The sequence below is a fragment of the Natator depressus genome, chromosome 9, assembly GCF_965152275.1.
Source record: "Natator depressus isolate rNatDep1 chromosome 9, rNatDep2.hap1, whole genome shotgun sequence".
Classification (NCBI taxonomy): Eukaryota; Metazoa; Chordata; order Testudines; family Cheloniidae; genus Natator; species Natator depressus.
Window position 1 is genome coordinate 86958044 of NC_134242.1, and position 6000 is coordinate 86964043.

At 42.8% G+C, this 6000-nt stretch overlaps 1 protein-coding gene across 1 annotated transcript in view; it reads right to left on the bottom strand.

Moving 5' to 3' along the window:
* Window positions 1-5236, bottom strand: part of XIAP (X-linked inhibitor of apoptosis) — a 48637-nt gene extending 43401 nt beyond the window's left edge. The window contains exon 1 of the mRNA XM_074962529.1: window positions 5142-5236. The gene's annotated coding sequence lies outside the window, so the exon portion shown is untranslated. The remainder of the gene's footprint in view (window positions 1-5141) is intronic.
* Window positions 5237-6000: the final 764 nt, after the last annotated feature.

A 6000-nucleotide genomic window follows, 5' to 3' on the forward strand; every position in this document is an offset into this window, starting at 1 on the left:
GAATACATTTTTTTCCCCTTTTTTTCCCTCTGCTGTCTGAACTCTTGCCCTTCTTTGGACATTCATGCCCTTCTTACCCCATTTCCTAGTCATCACCCTCACCTACCGTAGATGTGATATCAACAGATAGAAAATGTGACTAGTGCTTTAGTGTCTAATGTTAGTTCAGCTACCAGTGAACCCTAATGGGACTGCATACTGAATTGCCCTGAAAACATGTCTTGGATTGGTTTTGCAGGTGCAAAGCAGCCTGAAATAAAGCCTACCAACCAAAATATTAGAAATCAAACCAGTCAGATAATGTTTGTCAGTAACAGAGATATCTTTTTACAAGTTTCTCATATATCAGTGGGAGCAGTCATTAGAAACTCTTCTTGATTTTACTTCTAAGAACGCAGGGCAAAGTCACCAGAGTTCCGGAACTAGTGCTGGCCTGTTTCTTTGTTCACCAGTTTGGCTGACATTCTATGTGCACAGTTTTCCGTCACAGAAGTAGTTAGTGTTCCATGAGTAACATCAAACAAAAACACAAGCCATGCATGCAGCTAGCTACAGGAAGCAAGCAGAAAAGGAGGACCTGTGGCTCCTTAGAGACTAACCAATTTATTTGAGCATAAGCTTTCGTGAGCTACAGCAAATTGGTTAGTCTCTAAGGTGCCACAAGTACTCTTTTTCTTTTTGCCAATACAGACTAACACGGCTGTTACTCTGAAAGGAAGCAAGTAGAAATCCTAAAAAAAAAAATCCAGATTAATCTTAGTTTACTGATTGCACCATATAAAAACAAAACAGCCTTTTACGTTTGCAATCACAATATGAAAGAGAAACTAACAGGCTACAGGAAAACCAAAACCCAGTTTATAAATAAATATAATTTTTTCAATGCCTTTAATAAGGCAGCAGGAAGAATAATCCATTTGACATTTTGACTTGGTAAGGGGTTTTTGGTATTTTTCAAGATGGCCTAAACTTGGCAGAATTGGAATTCCCAACTGTTTTTGTTCCTTAAATGAAAAGCCCAACAAAACAACATCCTATATATTAGGATAGAAGTCATGTTCTGTTCAATGCTCTACAATGATAACACTTCCTGAGAAAGTGTTATTTTCAAGTAACATGACAGAAGAGAGGTGCTCAGCCTGCATCTTTTTAAAAGAAGATGAGGAACAATATAGTCTGTTTTATTAAACTGAATTCTCTCATATTAATAAACACTGACATTAAAAAGACAGTAAAACCCATATGAATATTTTCTACGGACTTAATGATCTTAAGAGATAAAATAATGTAGGATTTCTAGTAATAAATTAGGTTTTATGCAGTTCTATCCCTAAAACCACATTCAAGGACAAAATTAAATACCCTTAAAGGAAATACAATTTTACACAAACAGTTGAAAATGTGGAAAACTGTGTCAAAAGCAAAAATTAAATATTTATTTAACCCATTTATAGCATATCCAGCACAAAAATCTAAACATCAGACAATAAACCTGTGAATTAAAAATCAAAGTATGAAATATTTGGAGAGAAAAATCAGGGAGAAAGAATGAACCAGGAAAAATACATAACCTGACTACGCAAATAATCTTGTAAATGGCAAACATCTCTCAAAAAGAAAAGGAGCACTTGTGGCACCTTAGAGACTAACAAATTTATTTGAGCATGAGCTTTTGTGAGCTACAGCTCACTTCATTGGATGCATTCAGTGGAATTTTGCGGATACAGACTAACATGGCTGCTACTCTGAAACATCTCTCAGAAATAGAAGGAATCAGGAGAGTGGTAGCTGAGCCAAAACGAAGAAAGGATTTGGCAGGAGAAAGTGGGTATAGGTGCAAAGGACTCGAGAATTGTTTGAATGAAAGTTTGAGTTACATTTGCAAATTGCAAAGATCTATATTGTGTCATATTGTATCAGGACTCGAACTAAATTTGCAGAAGAGCTGGAGAGAATATGAACAATTATTACTTTCTTTGCACAGGGAGCTGGCAGAGAAGCTTGGGAAATACATATTTATTTTAATTTGAACAAGGAAGGCCATATGTTTCCATCTCTCTATAAGAAAACCCAATAAAGTTCATACAAAGCAGATAGATTAACAGTGGGATTTATTCCTAAAAGAATAGCAGGAGCAGTTTTCGACCCTGCCAATCTGAGAGGTGTTTTAGAAATGTTTGGTGTTTTTTTGTGTTTACTGTGAAATCATGGTCATGTTTTCAATTCCAAATTAATGACTCTCAAAGATGAAATACTAATACCGTCACAAGAAGATTTCACCTATTTGCAGGAATTTTGAAGGGCAAAACTAGATTTAAATAAGTAAACGGAATCAGATCAAGAAAAAGGAGACAAAATTGTGATTAATCTTTAAGGTCTTCCCCTATGGGGCAGAAAGAAGAGAGTCTCCTTTTTATACTGTCCCACAAGATTTCTTAGATTTTTTTTTATCTGCTCTAATGGCACATAATTTAGTAATCTATAAACAAAATAAAGCCTCATTTTGGTTATTAATCCTGTAATGACATCAGAAAATTAGATATCAGTCTTCTGAAATGTAATATTTATCTGTTCAAAATCATCTCTTTTTTCATCCTTATTTCTAAACTGATTTTTTTTTCCTGTATGCTACCCCAAGTTTTCTAAGGGACCATGCACCCTCAGATCCCATTAACTGGTAAACAGTTTGTAGCTTCTTTTACAGAAAATCTACCTTATATGAAGGTCAGCAGAACAAGTTTTAGGTTATCCATTGGCAGAGATCTACATTTTGACAAACTTCCAAAATCTGAGGTTTCAGTTATCCTGTTAAATAAAAGTGAAGTTGTGCACTTGACTCCAATGGGAGTTGAGGGTTTCCACTGTAGATACTTTGAAGCCTGCTAAGAAAATGGTTAAAACAATCCTGTTTGGGGTTTTCTTTGTATAGAAACACCTTTTTTATGAATAATTTTTAAAAAATGATTCAAACCCAAAAACCTTTATCAGAATTTAGTTTATTCAAATATTTTTATTACCCTATGAAAATAAATTATGTGACAAAAAGTTAAATAGCATGATTACTTAGGAGCCAGTCGCAGGATCAGAGCCATAATTAACAGTCTTACCCCTCTGTAATTTCCAATGGCCAATGCTTTAATAGAAAACGTCTCTCTGATCTTGCTATTTGAAACTGCTAAAGCCTCTAGAAAGGCAGGTTCACCAAGAAAAGTATTCCTGTCCTTGCGCTATAGAAATATCAGCACCCTTAGAACTGGATTTCAAAAAAGCAATCCCCTGACTAAATTTATTTTCTTGTGAGCTATAAAACATTAGTTCTGAGACTTTATTGAACCAGACCTTTTCAAAGTGAACTTTGACTTTTTTGGTTGTCTTTGATATAGCAGTATCTTGAAAACATTTCCTCATTTCAAAGAGACTTTGGCTTATGACACACACCAGTTTGCTTGTGATTTCATACTATTTTACTTGCTGCTTTTATCCTCTTCATTTTTAGCTATTTAATAAATATCCATAATATTTGATAAACAGCTGCATATACAGAAGTATTACTGTTATAACTCTTCAACCTTTCAGGTCCAGAAGATTAACAGGAAGAAAAGCAACTCTTTAAATGACCTTACCCTTAAATGAGCTACAAGCCAATAGGGAGACACACAAGTACAGATAAACCAGAGGCATAAATGAGGTTGCAAAGTCAGGTGTACTCCAGACGTGTGGACAAATGGCATGCAATACATTATATACTTAGATTCATAGATACTAAGATCAGAAGGGACCATTATGATCATCTAGTCTGACCTCCTGCACAACACAGGCCACAGAATTTCACCCACCCACTCCTGCAAAAAACCTCCCACCTATGTCTGAGCTATTGAAGTCCTCAGATCGTGGTTTAAAGACTTCAAGGAGCAGAGAATCCTCCAGCAAGTGACCCGTGCCCCATGCTACAGAGGAAGGCAAAAAACCTCCAGGGCCTCTTCCAATCTGCCCTGGAGGAAAATTCCTTCCTGACCTCAAATATGGCGATCAGCTAAACCCTGAGCATACGGGCAAGATTCATCAGCCAGATACTACAGAAAATTCTTTCCTGGGTAACTCAGATCCCACCCCATCTAATATCCCATCACAGGCCATTGGGCCTATTTACCATGAATATTTAATTACCAAAACCATGTTATCCCATCATACCATCTCCTCCATAAACTTATCGAGTTTAATCTTAAAGCCAGATAGATCTTTTGACCCCACTGCTTCCCTTGGAAAGCTGTTCCAAAACTTCACTCCTCTGATGGTTAGAAACCTTCGTCTAATTTCTAGCCTAAATTTCCTGGAGGCCAGTTTATATCCATTTGTTCTTGTGTCCACATTGGTCATGAGCATAAATAATTCCTCTCCGGTGTGTGTGTGTGTATATATATATATACACACATACATACACACACACACACACTGGTTAATGCAGTAAAGCGATAGGTGAGACATGTGCCAAGTCCAACACAGCCCTGCAATTTCGGATAGAGATAAATCCCGAGGGCTCTATACCTCTATGCCACAGTTGGAAATGGGGGAGATGAGAAGTGAGGGATGGCTCCAGTTTATCCAGGTAACAGAACTCCCTGGGGGACTCAAGCTGGATCTTAGGGGGCGTCCATAAATCAGGTAACGCCCGAAGATTTGTGGGTCCTTTAATTTTACATGTTTGTTTCCATATTACAAAGTATTACAAGGTGTGTGTGTGTGTGGGGGGGGAAATCTTGAAAAATCACCAAAAAAAAAAAAGTGTGACGTAGTTGACGCTGCACCAGCAGTAGCGAAAATGAGAGTCCCTGCCCCCCCCCGGGGGAACCCCACTGAGAAGGGGGGCGAGGATCAGAGTCTCTGCCCCGCCCTCCCCGGCGTGCCCTGCTCAGGAGGGGCTGGGGGGGAGGGAGTAAAGTTCCCCCCCCGCCGCCGCCCAGGACACCCCCGGAGTGGCGGGAACACTCCTGCCCGCCACGGCACTGTCCCGAGGGGGGAAAGTAGCGTCCTGCCCCCTGTAGAGGGAGCCCAGAGACGACGCCCCCCCGTCTCCGAGCTGCCCCGTCCCCTGCCGTCGGAGCTAGCGGGCGGCAGCGGCCCCTTCCCCATGTCAAACTTACCGCACGGGCTCCGCTAACCCGCAGCCCCACACGCCGCCCGGGTCAAGACGCCTGCGAGAAGATGGCGGCTCGCGGCCTCCTATCTGCCGGGGGCGGGGGCTGAGGCCCTGAGCCCGTTGGCATGGGGCGACATCTAGCGGCGGCAGGGGGAAGCGCAGGCGGAGAGCCTGGCTGGCCCGGGCCGCCCCGGTCACTGGAGCAAGGGGGCGGCTGCTGCTGGCCTCGCAGGGTCAGTGCCTGGCCGAGTGGAGAGCGGGGAGGGAGGGCTCTGCGGGGAGAAGCCCCGACCCCGGCAGGAGCTTGGGGGAGAGGAAGGCCCGACCCCGGCAGAAGCTGCGGGGCTGAAGCGCCGACCCCCCTCTGTGCCGAGCTGGCCTGAGCCCCCCTCTCTCCCGTTCCCCCCTGTGTGGAGCTGGCTCTCATTCTCAGGGCTGTGGAGAAATTCAGCTCAAATCTATCTGCCGTGGTATGTTCATTTCCCCCATCTTGACACAGCCATGAATGGATTTAGCCGAGGAGGCAGGGTCAGTACTGGCCCCATTTGGCAGGTGGGATCTAGGGCACGCGGAGGTGACGTGACTTTCCCAAGGCTAAGCAGGGAGTCTGTGGCAGAGCAGAGAACCAAACCCAGAACACCTGGCCCCCAGGGCTGTGCCTTAACCACTAGGCAACCCTTCCTACCCCAAGGAGAGGGAGCCTCCTCTGCGCTTTGAGTGTATGGGTGGGCCAGGCACTAGACCGAGCCACCAGGAGGGGAGAGTAGAGAGAGAGATGGGAAAAGGGACATGGATGGGAAGTAAGAAGGGGGAAACATCAGGAAGGGGAGCAAGAACTTAGAGAAGAAACAAGAGAGGGGGAA